Source organism: Bombina bombina, chromosome 4 (assembly GCF_027579735.1).
Source record: "Bombina bombina isolate aBomBom1 chromosome 4, aBomBom1.pri, whole genome shotgun sequence".
Classification (NCBI taxonomy): Eukaryota; Metazoa; Chordata; class Amphibia; order Anura; family Bombinatoridae; genus Bombina; species Bombina bombina.
Genome location: NC_069502.1, coordinates 149,274,628 through 149,291,312, shown reverse-complemented (window position 1 = coordinate 149,291,312; position 16,685 = coordinate 149,274,628).

Genomic DNA, 16,685 nt, shown 5'->3' with positions numbered 1-16,685 from the left:
GCTTTGTTCTCTTGATATTCTTAGTTGTAAGCTAAACCAAGGTAGGCTCATATGCTATTCTCTAAGTCCTTGAAGGCCGCCTCTTATCTGAATGCATTTGACAGTATTTCACAGCTAGATGGTCGTTAGTTCATGTGTGCCATATAGATAACATTGTGATCACGCAAGTGGAGTTACCTAGAAGTCAGCACTGATTGGCTAAAATGCAAGTCTGCCAAATGAGCTGAAAAAAGGGGGCAGTCTGCAGAGGCTACAAGGTAATCACAGAGGTAAAAAGTATATTAATATAACAGTGTTGGTTATGCAAAATTGGGAAATGGGTAAAAAAAGGGATTATCTATCTCTCTAAACAATAACATTTTTGGAGTAGACTGTCCCTTTAACCAGAATGCTGAAGCCCTGAAGCTACATCTGCAACTTCCTAAATGGGACCCTCAAGGTAAATTTAGCAAAAAAGGAAAATGTCCTCTAAACCTTTCCTTAAAGAATTAGACTATGATTTATGAAATACAGTCATAACTTAGTTGTGATTTTGGTGGCCGATTCCCTTCTGCCAATTTGTTTTTGGCAGGAAAAAGGATTTTTTTCTGCACTCACTACCTTCGTCAAATATTCAAATTAACCCGGGTGTCTCCTCCAGACAATGTAAACAAGAGAATCTAAGTATGAGGGCACTCACAGGATTTTATTCATCAAAGTTTATTCAACAATTAATTCATATTCCAATATTTTCCATCAGATAAATGTCAACATTTCGGCTTATAGTTCAAGCCTTTTTCAAGACAATCTACAATACAAATATTTATGTTACAATATTATCAAAAAACTATAAGTAAACGGCAATATTAATATGCCATATACCTTTAAATAAATACAGTATATACAAAAAGCACCTTACTAATACCCCACTATTTATATATCTAATAGCCCCTTATAACCAATGAAGGGAGAAAGAAGTTAAAATGTATTCGTGACCTCAGTATTCATAAAGCCTGTTAAAGATTCTCCAATGGACTTTTAATCTTAATTTATGTTAACAAATCACATGGAAACCACAAAATATAATAACCATGATAGAATGATACACAATTTTTAAAGAGCATCAAACAACATCCTGTTACATACCTTTCTTAGTTAGAAATAAACGCTAAGCGTGTATAACGCCATAGTGTAGCTGTATGTTCGCTAGGGAGCAGTTGAGGTCATTTAAATTGGCCGGTGAAATCCTATTGGACTACATCATATGACGCTCCAGAGGGAGTGAAATTGTGCCATATTACTTGCCAGGTATATGAGTTTGTAGCTATGTGCTCATTAAAGGGATACAACGTAGTGGAAACCTATATTAACTGTTGCGGTAATAATATGTAGCACATTTACAATACTGATAATTCCTGTTACAATATGCTTACTTGTATTAGACTTATCGATGACATTGACGATGGGACATAGCCACATCACAGTGCCATAATGCATGCCATAATGCATGCAGCCATATTTATAATTTTGAACATACTTGTCTTAAACATAATAATGGCTATGTTTCAAACATACTAGCATTGTTAATACACTCTGGAGTAAACAATAACAAACGCACATGTTAAAAAATAATATAAGCTCATCTTATTTTAAATTTAATGTCCTTAATTTAGCGAACCATATATGTTAGGCTGTACAAACCATACATCTAGGGTACTAAATCTGCATACATAGAAAATGGGTGTACAAATTTAGAAATGTATGTTTTAGAAGAATAATGAATAAACAATATAAGTGTTAAGACCGCTAGGTGCCAGGGTCTCTAATCTATATATCCATTGTGTCTCTCTCTAAAGGAGCTCCTCATTTCTGTTACCCCCTCTTCTAGGGGGAGGTATTCTGTCTATTATCATTGCTCTTAACATAGCCACTGTGTGTCCCATTGTTAAAAAATGCCTGGCCACTGGCTGATCACTTTTGCCTTCTTTCAATGCTGATCTTATAGCCTTTTTGTGATTAGCTAGTCTCACTTTAAAGGGGGTGCTCGATTTACCAATATAATACTTTCCACATGGGCAGGTAAGGAAATAAACAACATGATCCGAACTGCAGTTAGTCTGTGTCTAATATTATACTTCTTTGTTTTAAAGGGATGACTGAATGTGGTCCCTGAGTATAGTGTGTTACAAGTCTCACAATTACAGCATTTAAATATATATATATATTATCATACGTTGATTGGAGTAGCCGTGTTAGTCAAGAGATTTAGATCTCAAAATAACAAGAGTATTGCACTGAGCAATGATACTTTTTTATTGGACTAACTACACATTTATAAGTTGACAAGCTTTTGGAAGAATGTCCTTTTTCAAGTCTGAAGCAATACTGACCAATTTGATGAAATTTACAGATTATATCTGATTATATAAAACACAGGATGGCTAAAAAAGACAGAAAATGTTACAGAGGTCTGAGTGCAGGGGGAGGAGGCTGTGTCATAAAAATCATGAGGGGGGTTAAGGAGACAGAGGCAGACAGTGTCCAGTGAAGGATAACAGACAGGGGAAATATATGGTTATACACAGAGCATATACTGACATAAAGTTATATATATCAACATAGAATCAATATGTATAAAGATGTGAAATTAGGTATACAGGGGAATATAAGATAGTCAAAAAAGGAGAAAGGAAAGAAAGAAAAAAAAGGGAATAATAATAATGATCAAAGTGTGGACATAGGCTTACCTGTGTACCTATGCATAGAGAGTGTGGAATATACTATGTAATTGACTACAGTATATAAAAGTACATTACAAAATTTTTTGATAATGGGTTTAGAAATAGAAACCAGAGCCCACATTTAGTCCAGAATTTAGCAAGTTGAAGTGCATTATCATTTTCATTTCAAAGAAAAACCTTTGAAATGTACTATTGCAAGATACAAATGGTGTGATAAATCATTGAGATATGCAATGGTAAAATTCTTAGTGAAGAAGATGATAAAAAGTTCTACCACATTGAAGAATGTTTTTTTTAAGTTTAAAGTCCATTTAAAATACAATTAACTCATAGTAATTATATTTACTTTAGATTGTTTTGTCACCAGGTACTCCTGTGTTAGTAAAGCACTTCTCAGATGTCATTTCATGAGATTTCATGATTTTCTATGAGTAACAACTTCTATGGACTACAGGGTTCCGCAAATGTTTAGGCAGTGAGTGCATATGCATCACCACAGTCCCTTTAACCAAAGAATCAGTGGCGTCACATGAATGTCAGAAATCGGTCCGGAAGCAAGAAAGTAAAACCACTGCTTTAGATTATAACACCAGACTTTTTGTTGTTTAAAAAGATAGATCATCCCTTTATTACCCATTCCCCAGTTTTGCAAAACCAACACTGCTATATTAATACACTTTTTACTTCTGTGACTAACTTGTATCTAAGCATCTTCTGACCGCCCCTAATCACATGACTTTTAGTTATTATCTATTGACTTGCATTTTAGCCAATTAGTGCAGTGTCTGCCATCTATATGGCATGCTATTTATATGGCCTACATGAGCTTGTTCTCCCCTGCTGTGAAAAGTAAATAAAATAGAGGAGGCCTTCAAGGGCTTAAAATAAGAGGTACAATAGAATGAATTGAGATTATTAAAAGAACATTAAAATATATTTAACATATATGTACTAGTTTTGTATCCAGAGTTTACTCAATAACAGATCAGTAGTACAAGTTGACCAGGGGACATCTAGTTTCTACTCAGTTTATATCCTTGAAATACTGTTTGTATACAATGAGCTACCACATGTAGGTCCTAACCAGGTAGTCCACCCGGTGCAAGCATGTACTACTACATAAACTAAAAAAAAACTTTAAAAAAAATCACATTAGTAACACAATACATGAATTATTAAAAATATTACCAGCACGAGAATGGTACCTAATTAAGCAAAATAAAAAGTGCAAATGAAAGGTGCATGTTTATAACTGAGCTGAGCTGAGCTATTCCAACCTTGCTACTTGTATTATCATTATTACCTTGCATCCTTTGGTGAGCCTGTATAATATAGAAATAGACCTACAGTGTAGACTTAAATTCAAGTGATATAGGGAGTGAAATTATTTGTATTACATTGTTAAATAAATAAATGTGTGTGCGACTATTAATACATAGTAATATCTTTGGGACAAAGAGAATTACTAACAGAGAGGGAAAATCAATTTAAAGCAATTTGATATGACCATCATAGGACCCAGCTGAACTAATACTTATTCCCAAAATTCCATGGTAAGAATATTCCCTGCCTAAATGTATGCTAGGCTCAGTAGCAGACCTACTCAACAGAAGGCCCACGTGCAACATTGTTTGGGGCATCCCCCACAGATATCTGAGTAGAGATAGATAGATAGATAGATAGATAGATAGATAGATAGATAGATAGATAGATAGATAGATAGATAGAATAGCAACATGCACTAATAAAATGCTCCCCTGCAGTAGGATTGTACACATTCTGCAAACTCCTATTGTATAGACAGGCTGTTATGCAAACCCCCCCCACACACACACACACACACACAACACTTGGGCCCTGGTGTCACTGCAACTGCTGCACCAATGGTTAGGCTGCTTTTTGTCATTAGGTTTTGCTTTCATATAAGTATTTTTTGGTGCATATTAGAAATGTAGGAGGAAATAAATGAATATTAATTCACTGGTCAATTTCTTGACCTTTTATATACTGTACATGAATAAATACTACAACATATAATAAAAAATAGTGGTTTGAAAGTATCTTATAATCATGATTTATTGTGCAGTAAATTATAGGCATCCACCTATAATTATCATTTCATGCGGATAATTGAAAAGTAAAATCTCTAAATTAATATGTGTTCTATAAAAGTACGTTTTATTGCTCATATTCTATGCTGCTCTAGATGACATTATGCATCTCAAGATGTTTGCTTCCTTGTGTCAATGAATTTACTTGTCAGATATGAAGTTTTCTCTATAATGATAATATTATAGGTTATTATGGGCTATCATTACCTTAGATGTATTTTTGACAAATTTTAAATGCTCCTAACAGCCTTTAATTGCAAGCAGATGTGATATACTTCATGGATTCCCTCCAGTTGTCATTCTATGTTTCCTATTTCAGCAGTGATATCTTGGTAGATATTGCGTTAGTCAAACAAAAGAGAAAATGCCGGTCAACTAAACTGGCATAGAAACATTTTTTTCTAAATTCTTAAGATTCTGTGTTCCATTTATCAAGAAGTGATTGCTGCTTCGGAGATCCTTTGTTTCAGGCTCACCTGAAATAAAAGCTAAGAAGCAACCATCATAAGTGCACCAGACACAACATAAATACATTATAATAAAGAGTTACTCTCACATATACACTATCTTATACAAATTATTCATATAGATATATAAATATTCATATAAATATTATATACTTTCATAAGGGCTATATTGTATGCATATATATATGTGTGTGTGTGTGTGTGTGGCTTTGTATACATGTGTATTTATGTATTTATTGAAATATATATATATATATATATATATATATATATATATATATATATATATATAGAGAGAGAGAGAGAGAGAGAGAGAGAGAGAGAGAGAGAGAGAGAGAGAGAGAGAGAGTACATACATATATACAAATGTAACGTTCTTTTTATTTTTAAATATATATTTATATATATATATATATATTCTGTGTGTACTTAGTCTCTCTATGGGAAAAAGGAGAAACCAGATGTGGACTCCTTGCTCAGTGTGCTTAGAGGAATATGGCTACACCTCACTGACGAGGCCCAATGAAGTCCGATACGATCGTCTGGGGTTGCTGTGTTCCTTGTTCAGAAAGGAATTGCCTTGAATTTCGGCGCGGGACTGGCCATAATAGGCGGGATCAGACTGATATACTACAGGAAAGTTCTTCTCTGTGAAAAGCATATAGTTGTTCGTTACTGTGAGTGTGCTTCTCTCTGTATATATATATATATATATATATATATATATATATATATATAAATATATATATATATATATATATATATATATATATATATATACACACATGTGTGTGTGTTTCTTTTTTATCAGGGAGCTCCATTCAAGTCTATGAGGGGAAGTTACCGCAGTCGCAATATCCGAAGTCCTGAAGTTAGCATGCTTCTGGTTTTGCCTGTGCACATACCATTTACTTTGAACATGTAAAGTGCGCGCTAACCCGTGTTTGCATAATTCTTGTTCGGCTAAAGCATATCATGAATTATTTATCTTTGTGCACAATCTGCAGTTAGAAAAGCATAACTATTGATTCAAGGATTCAACAAAATAAAGAAAAAGTGCAGATAAAGAATAAGCTGCCTTGTCCTGAAACTAGATAGCAGGAGAGAAGGCAATAAAAGAAAACAACCCCCAACCTTAATCATGAATTATAAAATAGTTGAGACTGGCTCTGTTAGAAGAGAAATCTGAGATCATTCTATTCCATTAAACTTTCAGGACGGATCACATTCAATGCACTAAAATGAGTAGGGCTTAATTTTTTGGTATTGCACATGTATACTAGTGAGCAGGTCAATTTTGGACTGTTACTCTTTAGTGGCTTAGACTTAACAACTGATGAGCCTGTTCAAGAGACTTTGGTCCGAAATGCGATGCACTGGTACCTATGTTACATACGTAACAGTTTTATAGCCCCTTATAAGTTGTAGTGGCAGCCATATGATATAGTAAGGGTAATGCTGTAGTGGGCCTGTTGTTACCTAACACTACCTGGCTTATACTAAAGATGCACATTCAGCAGTTTTGTTCACTGCCGAATGCATAAGTAAGAGGCTGCTTTGGGTATTTGGCTCCTTTGGAATATTAGGTTTTGAAAAGAGCCGTATACAGAAAGCAGCCTGCTACGTCCACACTCAGCAGTGAAACTGCTGAATACACATCTCTATCTTATACTCACATGATAAGCACTACAGGTAAGATCCCTGTTAATGCTTTGCTTTTAGTGCACACTAGCTGTTTTTTATTGGTGGCTTTGCACTGTTACTTTGCATTTAGGCAATTCATCATGGGTATTCCAATTAATCAGAAAACACATTCTAGTAGATTTTGCATGATATCTGCATTTATTAAATTCATCAGTCTTGACCTGTTCAAAACTGATTATCCACAAACGACTCTGCATAAAAACAGGTAAGAGCAGCACCATCTTACGCGTTTCGACTGTCACTAGCCTTACTTATAGACGTGTGATGTACCTAATACCTGAACAGGTATTTAAATCCCAGGCTGCAACCTGATAGGTTAATCGACATTACACCACTTAAAGAGACATATACAGAATTGTTTCACATTTGGTGTGCAAAAACATGCCATCAACAGTATATTTATATAGCAATAAGAAATAAAATAGAATAGTAATAGACATAGAATAGAAAACTTCATATATAAGACCCTTAGTTTCACTAAATTTGGACATTGTATAAATTTAAAGGTACAAATAGAGATGAATGTCTGGATTGCATTTGAATAATAATGTATGGTGACAACAAAATTTTTTGTCTACAATTGTATACAGACAGTATATATCATTTTGTCATTTCTTAAGTGGATATAATACAAAGTCTAATGCCAGAAATTGATTATATCCATTTCAATGTTGAATCCTAGGGGGACACAAGTTCTGAGGATAAAAATCCAGTATGCTTCTCTCTTAACAATAAGGGTGTAAATATATCCACCCCTAGGGGGTCTCTTAATGGTTTCAATTATACACCACTTGAAGTGGTGAGTGATGCCTAATTGTTTATTAATGAAATGAGATGCCAAAGCAGAGCAATGTTTAGAGTTATCTATATCGTTTAGATGTTCCCGTGTTCCCTTGTCTCTCTAGTAGTGCGGCCTACATATTGTAATTTGCACACATCACACCAGGCTAAATAGATGGCAAATTGAAAACTAGTTATGACCTGGCATTTCTTGGCTGTTAAATTGTGAATATATGATTGTAATGAATGGATATTAAAAAAATGATAAATTGATAATTAGTGTTATGTCATAAATTGATATTAATGGTTCATACAGCATTCAAACATTTTAGGTAGTTTTTTTATTACATTAAAACAATTAGCTATTATGTTTTACTTTGGCAATGTGTATTTGTTTCAGCAAAGTTTTGTGAAAACCCCAACAAAAATGTCCACAAGTCCACAACAAAAAAATCCACTTGTCTTTGAGAAGCTGTTACTTTTGATAAATGACAAATAATCAAGATAAACAAAGTAAATAAAGCCAAGCCCTATAAAGAAATTCTTTATTAGTTGGGTGTGGATATAATTTTAGAAATGTACCAGTAAAGTCAACGGAAAGCATTCCTTAACCCCAAATTATAACGGGTTTGATCATAGTATAAATTATGTAAAATATTGGCCACTACCCAAAAGTTCAGAGGCCAATACACACCTGATTACTCTTCTGCCTGAATTATCTAATACAATAAATCATGATTAGTAATCCCGATCTAGCTTTTAATGGGGTTTAAAGATTCTAGAAACAATACCTTTACCACCTGTTCGTGGATAGACTGTATTAACAAAGTTTGCAATGTAAAATAATTTGCACAACCAAAGTCTCATCCCTCAAATTGTCAACTATCAGCTAATTCTAATGTAAAACTTCAGACTTTAATAAAACTACAACAGGCAGGAGTCATCTAAAGATTATAATTATTAAAATTAGCAAGAATCTGAAGCACCCAACACAAACAAAATTATAGTACACATACATACTGCAGACTCAAATGCAGTAGTTTTCATTTGTCCTATGGGTGGGTACCATGCCCATCTGTTAGTCTGGGTTGAAAAGAAGTAGGAAGGAGGCATTTAGAGAAAGATTTATTGATTTCTCATTTCTAAAGTTTCAACAGAGTGTGCAAACTCATTGGGGAAAATTTATTATTGTACGGACGGACATGATTTGATATAGCGTATCGTGTCTGCCGCACATCGATAAATGCCAACAGGGTATATCATTGCACCAGCAGTTCTTGTGAACTGCTGGTGCAATACCCCCCCCCCTGCAGATTTGCGGCCAATCAGCCGGCTAGCAGGGGGTGTCAATCAACCCGATCGTATTAAGGGCTATTGGTAGTTTAGTTTAGGCTAGGATTTTTTTTATTTGGGGGGGGCTTTTTTATTTTGATAGGGCTATTAGATTAGGTGTAATTAGTTTAAATATCTTTTTATTTTGTGTAATTTAGTGGGGGGGGTTTTGTAATTTAGGTAATTGTATTTAATTAATTTAATTTATTTAATTGTAGTGTAATGTTAGGTGTTAGTGTAAGACAGGTTAGGTTTTATTTTACAGGTAAATTTGTATTTATTTTAACTAGGTAGTTAGTAAATAGTTAATAACTATTTAGTAACTATTCTACCTAGTTAAAATAAATACAAACTTGCCTGTGAAATAAAAGTAAACCCTAAGATAGCTACAATGTAACTATTTATTATATTGTATCTAGCTTAGGGTTTATTTCACAGGTATTTAGTTTTAAATAGGAATTATTTAGGTAATGATAGTAGTTTTATTTAGATTTATTTTAATTATATTAAAGTTAGGGGGTGTTAGGGTTAGACTTAGGTTTAGGGGTTAATAAATTTAGTATAGTGGCGGTGACGTTGGGGACGGCAGATTGGGGTTAATAAATGTAGGTAGGTGGCGGCGATGTTAGGGGCGGCAGATTAGGGGTTCATAATATTTAACTAGTGTTTGCAAGGCGGGAGTGCAGTGTTTATTATAGTGGCGGCGATGTCCGGAGTGGCAGATTAGGGGTTAATAAGTATAATGTAGGTGTCGTGATGTCGGGGGTGGCAGATTATGGGTTAATAAGTGTAAGATTAGGGGTGTTTAGACTCAGGGTTCGTGTTAGGTGTAAACATAAATTTTGTTTCCCCATAGGAATCAATGGGTCTGCGTTTACGGAGCTTTATGCTGCTTGTTTGCAGGTGTTAGACTTTTTTTCAGCCAGCTCTCCCCATTGATGTCTATGGGGAAATTGTGCACGAGCAAGTAAAACCAGCTCACCGCGGCTTTCAGCAGCGCTGGTATTGGAGAACGGTATGGAGCTAAATTTTGCCCTACGCTCACTTCTTGCCTGTTAACGCCGGGTTTATGAAAACCTGTAATACCAGCGCTGTAGGGAAGTGATCGGTGACAATAACGTGCAAGTTAGCACTGCACCGCTATTACCACAAAACTCGTAATCTAGCCGATAGCAAGTAAAGGCAAGGCGATAGAGCAGTCCATATAGCCAAGCTAGGGGTCAATGCCAATAATCAGTCTAATCAGCAACACAACAGGTATGAGCAAGTTAATAGAGCAGTCCAGATAGCCAAGTCAGGGGTCAACACTAGTAATTAGTCCAATCAGCAAACATAGCAGGTAAAGGCAAGGCTTTTAGGGCAGTCCATATAGCCAAGCCAGGGGTCAATGCCAATGATTAGTCCAATCAGCAAACATAGGAGGCAATGGCAAGGCAATAGGGCAGTCCATATAGCCAAGCCAGGGGTCAATGCCAATAATAAGTCCAATCTGCAAACATAGCAGGTTAAGACAAGGCGATAGGGCAGTCTAAATAGCCAAGCAAGGGGTCAATGACAATAATCACTCCAATCAGCAAACATAGGCAGGGGTCAATGCCAGTAATTAGTCCAATCAGCAAACATAGCAGGTAAAGGCAAGGCGATAGAGCAGTCCATATAGCCAAACCAGGGGTTAGGAATCCAAAGACAAATAGGGTACAATGGATAACAGCAAACACAGAATGCCGAGAAACGCAGACACCAAGTGCAGCAATCTCCAAGCACTGATTAAAGGGAGTTGCAGGGTTTTATAGGGAATGAGTCCTCCTTTGAGAGTGGTTTAGTAGGATGAGATTCAATGCAAAGTATAGAACATTAGAAATAATTGCACCTGTATATTTATTAGCTTCCATTACCTGCCTTTACGCCACATAGGTTAGTAGAGCTTACGTTCCGTTTTTTCTTCAGCATGTTACTGTGTTTTAGGCCTCAAGCCTGGGGACTGGATTAGTGGTAACACAGGCAGTGATACATCAGATGACAGAGATGTTGAGAGGAGAGGACCTTCAGAAGGACATACTGACATTAGTGAAGCTTTCAGTCATAATTAGTATTTGAATACCTAACTATTAGAGAGTAATAATACAAACAAATCTGCTGGCTGTAGGTTATGGTTTTATATGCAAGAAAATCATAAAGGAACAATTTTATGTATATTTAATACTCCACAGTTGGTATAAAAAGTAACCAGGAACACTTTATGGGCTAGATTATGAGTGGTGCGCTAACTGTTGCACGCAAGCAAAAAGGGGTTTATATCGACTCGCGTCAAAAGTAGTGCACGTATTACAAGTTGAAAGTAAATGCATTCCCTCGACCACAACTGAATTTAACATGCTTTTTAGAAGAAAAAATGGAAAAGACCATTAAGAATACACCTGTAGAACTCACTGCAGTTACAGATTCAAATAATAATATATATGGATACTTATGGAACAGGGAGCTGTATCACTATCTGAAGTATTAAAACATAACTTGGTTAAAAATGGTTAAAACCTGGGATGTGCAATTAAAACAAACAACTAGAGAGATTAGAAATAGCACTCATGGAAAAGTGGACCTAGTGGGGGGTGGGGGGGGTGAACAAGTGGGGCTGCTGACTTTAGTAAACAATTGGATATGTCAGTGTGATTGGTGCAAACATCAAATTGTTACCATATAGATAAGTGGTAACTAATCCTCAGCTACTGGTGGCTGTATTGATTTAATACTTGTGGCCTTATTGCCTAGGATTAGATTTATACAGCCAAGTATCAGAAATGATTCCCAACCTGTTAAATATCGACTATGATTACGAGTTTTGCGTTATGAGGGGTGCGGTGCTAACTTACACGTTATTGTCACTGCTCACTTCCCTACAGCACTGGTATTACAGGTTTACAAAGACCCGGCGTTAAAAGGCAAGAAGTGAGCGTAGAGCAAAATTGAGCTCCATAACGCACTCCAATACCAGCGCTGCTGAAAGCTGCAGTGAGCTGGTTTTACGTGCTCGTGCACAATTTCCCAATAGACATCAATGGGGAGAGCCGGCTGAAAAAAAGTCTAACACCTGCAAAAAAGCAGCGTAAAGCTCTGTAACGCAGTCCCATTGATTCCTATGGGGAAACTAAATTTATGTTTACAACTAACACCCTAACATGAACCCGAGTCTAAACACCCCTAATCTTACACTTATTAACCCCTAATCTGCCGCCCCCGACATCGCCGACACATACATTATACTTATTAACCCTAATCTGCTTCCCCCAACATCGCCAACACCTACATTATACTTATTAACCCCTAATCTCCTGCCCCAATGTCGCTGCAACCTACCAACACTTATTAACCCCTAATCTGCAGCCCTCAATGTCGCTGCCACTATAATAAACATATTAACCCCTAAACCGCCTCACTCCCGCATCACAAACACTAGTTAAATATTATTAACCCCTAATCTGCCGCCCCTAACATTGCCGCCACCTACCTACATTTATTAACCCCTCATTTGATGCCCCAAACGTCGCCGCCACTATACTAAATTTATTAACCCCTAAACCTAAGTCTAACCCTAACCCTAACACCCACTAACTTAAATATATTTTAAATAAATCTAAATAAAAATTACTATCATTAACTAAATAATTCTGATTTAAAACTAAATACTTACCTATAAAATAAACCCTAAGCTAGCTACAATATAACTAATAGTTACATTGTATCTATCTTAGGTTTTATTTTTATTTCACAGGCAAGTTTTTATTTATTTTAACTAGGTAGAATAGTTAGTAAATAGTTATTAACTATTTACTAACTACCTAGTTAAAATAAATACAAATTTACCTGTAAAATAAACCTAACCTGAGTTACACTAACACCTAACCTTACACTACAATTAAATAAATTAAATACAATTACCTAAATTACAAAAACAAACAAACACTAAATTACACAAAATAAAAAAAGAAATTATCAGATATTTAAACTAATTGCACCTAATCTAATAGCCCTATAAAAATAAAAAAGCCTCCCAAAATAAAAAAAAAACATAGCCTAAACTAAACTACCAATAGCCCTTAAAAGGGCCTTTTGCAGGGCATTGCCCCAAAGAAACCAGCTCTTTTACCTTTAAAAAAAAATACAAACAACCCCCCAACAGTAAAACCCACCACCCACACAACCAAATCCCCAAATAAAATCCTAACTAAAAAAACCCTGAAAAGGGCATTTGGATGGGCATATAGGGCATTTAGCTCTTTTTCTGTGCCCAAAACTCCTAATCTAAAAATAAAACCCACCCAATAAACCCTTAAAAAACCTAACACTAACCCCTGAAGATCTACTTACAGTTTTGAAGACCGGACATCCATCCTCAACGAAGCTGGGAGAAGTCTTCATCCAAGCGGCAAGAAGTCCTCAGCAAAGCCGGGAGAAGTCTTCATCCAAGCCGGCAGAAGTGGTCCTCCAGACGGGCAGAAGTCTTCACCAGATGGCATCTTCTATCTTCATCCATTCTGCGCGGAGCGGCTCCATCATCAAGACATCCGGTGCGGAGCATCCTCTTCTTTCCACAGCTAACGACGAATGAAGGTTCCTTTAAGTGACGTCATCCAAGATTGGAACAGCCAATAGAATGCAAGCTCAATCCTATTGGCTGATTGGATCAGCCAATAAGATTGAAGCTCAATTCTACTGGCTGATTGCATCAGCCAATAGGATTTTTTCACCTTTAATTCCGATTGGCTGATAGAATTCTATCAGCCAATCGGAATTCAAGGGACACCATCTTGGATGATGTCACAACCTTCATTCGTCGTTAGCCATGGAAAGAAGAGGATGCTCCACGCCGGATGTCTTGAAGATGGAGCCGCTCTGCACCGAATGGATGAAGATAGAAGATGCCGTCTGGATGAAGACTTCTGCCCGTCTGGAGGACCACTTCTGCCGGCTTGGATGAAGACTTCTCCCGGCTTCGTTGAGGACTTCTTGCCGCTTGGATGAAGATTTCTCCCGGCTTCGTTGAGGATGGATGTCCAGTCTTCTAAACTGTAAGTGGATCTTCGGGGGTTAGTGTTAGTTTTTTTTAAGGGTTTATTGGGTGGGTTTTATTTTTAGATTAGGGGTTTTGAGCACAGAAAAAGAGCTAAATGCCCTTTTAAGGGCAATGCCCATCCAAATGCCCTTTTCAGGGCAATGGGGAGCTTAGGTTTTTTTTAGTTAGGATTTTATTTGGGGGGTTGGTTGTGTGGGTGGTGGGTTTTACTGCTGGGGGGTTGTATTTTTTTTACAGGAAAAAAGCTGGTTTCTTTGGGGCAATGCCCCGCAAAAGGCCCTTTTAAGGGCTATTGGTAGTTTAGTTTAGGCTAGGGGATTTTTTTTATTTTGGGGGGCTTTTTTTATGTTGATAGGGCTATTAGATTAGGTGTAATTAGTTTAAATATCTGATCATTTCTTTTTTTATTTTGTGTATTTAGTGTTTGTTTGTTTTTTGTAATTTAGTTAATTGGATTTAATTAATGTAATTTATTTAATTGCAGTGTAAGGTTAGGTGTTAGTGTAAGACAGGTTAGGTTTATTTTACAGGTAAATTTGTATTTATTTTAACTAGGTAGTTAGTAAATAGTTAATAACTATTTACTAACTAATGTACCTAGTTAAAATAAATACATACTTGCCTGTAAAATAAAAATAAACCCTAAGCTAGCTACAATGTAACTATTAGTTATATTGTAGCTAGCTTAGGGTTTATTTTACAGGTAAGTATTTAGTTTTAAATAGGAATTATTTAGTTATTAATATTAGTAGGTTTTGTTTAGATTTATTTTAATTATATTAAAGTTAGGGGGTGTTAGGGTTAGATTTAGGGTTAGGTTTAGGGGTTAATATGTTTATTATAGTGGCGGTGATGTCCGGAGCGCAAGACTAGGGGTTAATAAATGTAGGTAGGTGGCGGCGATGTTAGGGGTGGCAGATTAGTGGTTAATAATATTTAACTAGTGTTTGCGATGTGGGAGTGTGGCGGTTTAGGGGTTAATATGTTTATCATAGTGGTGACGATGTCGGGAACGGTAGATTAGGGGTTAATAATTTTATTTTAGTGTTTGCGATGCGGGAAGGCCTCGGTTTAGGGGTTAATAGGTAGTTTAAGGGTGTTAGTGTACTTTTTAGCACTTTAGTTATGAGTTTTATGCTACAGCTTTGCAGCGTAAAACTCATAACTACTGACTTTAGATTGAGTTACGAATCTTGCAATTTAGGCTGTACCGCTCACTTTTTGGCCTCCCAGAAAAAGCTTGTAATATCGGCGCTATGGAAGTCCCATTGAAAAAAGTTAATTTGCGTTACTGCCAAAAAAGTGTGTGGTACAACTTTTTTGACAAGACTCGTAATAGCAGTGGTAGTGAAAAACGCTGCTTTTTCACTCATAACGCAAAACTCGTAATCTAGCCGTATATCAGGAAATATGTAACTGGAAATGCAGCTCTCTATTAAGAGAAATTAATATACTATAGAAGGCTGTGTCAAACAAACATTAGTATTCCAGTATTTAGATGTATACAACCTAGTATCAGAGATGATTCACAAGCTAACAGTTGTGGATACTCTTCTCAATTAAGAGCAGTAATGTGTACTGTGAACAACTGTGGCAAAAAATCCCTGGTATTTCAGTTTATCGTAATTGTCGTAACATCTAACAGGAAATAAACATTAGTGGTATACGCTGTATTACTGATGTTACCAAGTATCATAGAATTATGGATACAAAACTGTCAAAATCAATACCAGCATACTTAGGCCTAGATTTAGAGTTTGGCGGTAGCCGTCAAAACCAGCGTTAGAGGCTCTTAACGCTGGTTTTAGGCTACCGCCGGTATTTGGAGTCAGTCAGGAAAGGGTCTAACGCTCACTTTCCAGCCGCGACTTTTCCATACCGCAGATCCCCTTACGTCAATTGCGTATCCTATCTTTTCAATGGGATCTTTCTAACTCCGGTATTTAGAGTCGTGGCTGAAGTGAGCGTTAGAAATCTAACGACAAAACTCCAGCCGCAGAAAAAAGTCAGTAGTTAAGAGCTTTCTGGGCTAACGCCGGTTTATAAAGCTCTTAACTACTGTGCTCTAAAGTACACTAACACCCATAAACTACCTATGTACCCTAACTCTAACGAAATAAATTAACTCTTATTAAATAAATTATTCCTATTTAAAGCTAAATACTTACCTGTAAAATAAACCCTAATATAGCTACAACATAAATTATAATTATATTATAGCTATTTTAGGATTAATATTTATTTTACAGGCAACTTTGTATTTATTTTAACCAGGTGCAATAGCTATTAAATAGTTAAGAACTATTTAATAGCTAAAATAGTTAAAATAATTACAAAATTACCTGTAAAATAAATCCTAACCTAAGTTACAATTAAACCTAACACTACACTATCTATAAATAAATTAAATAAACTACCTACAATTATCTACAATTAAACCTAACACTACACTATCAATAAATTATTTAAATAAGTAACAAAAAATAAAAAAATATTTACA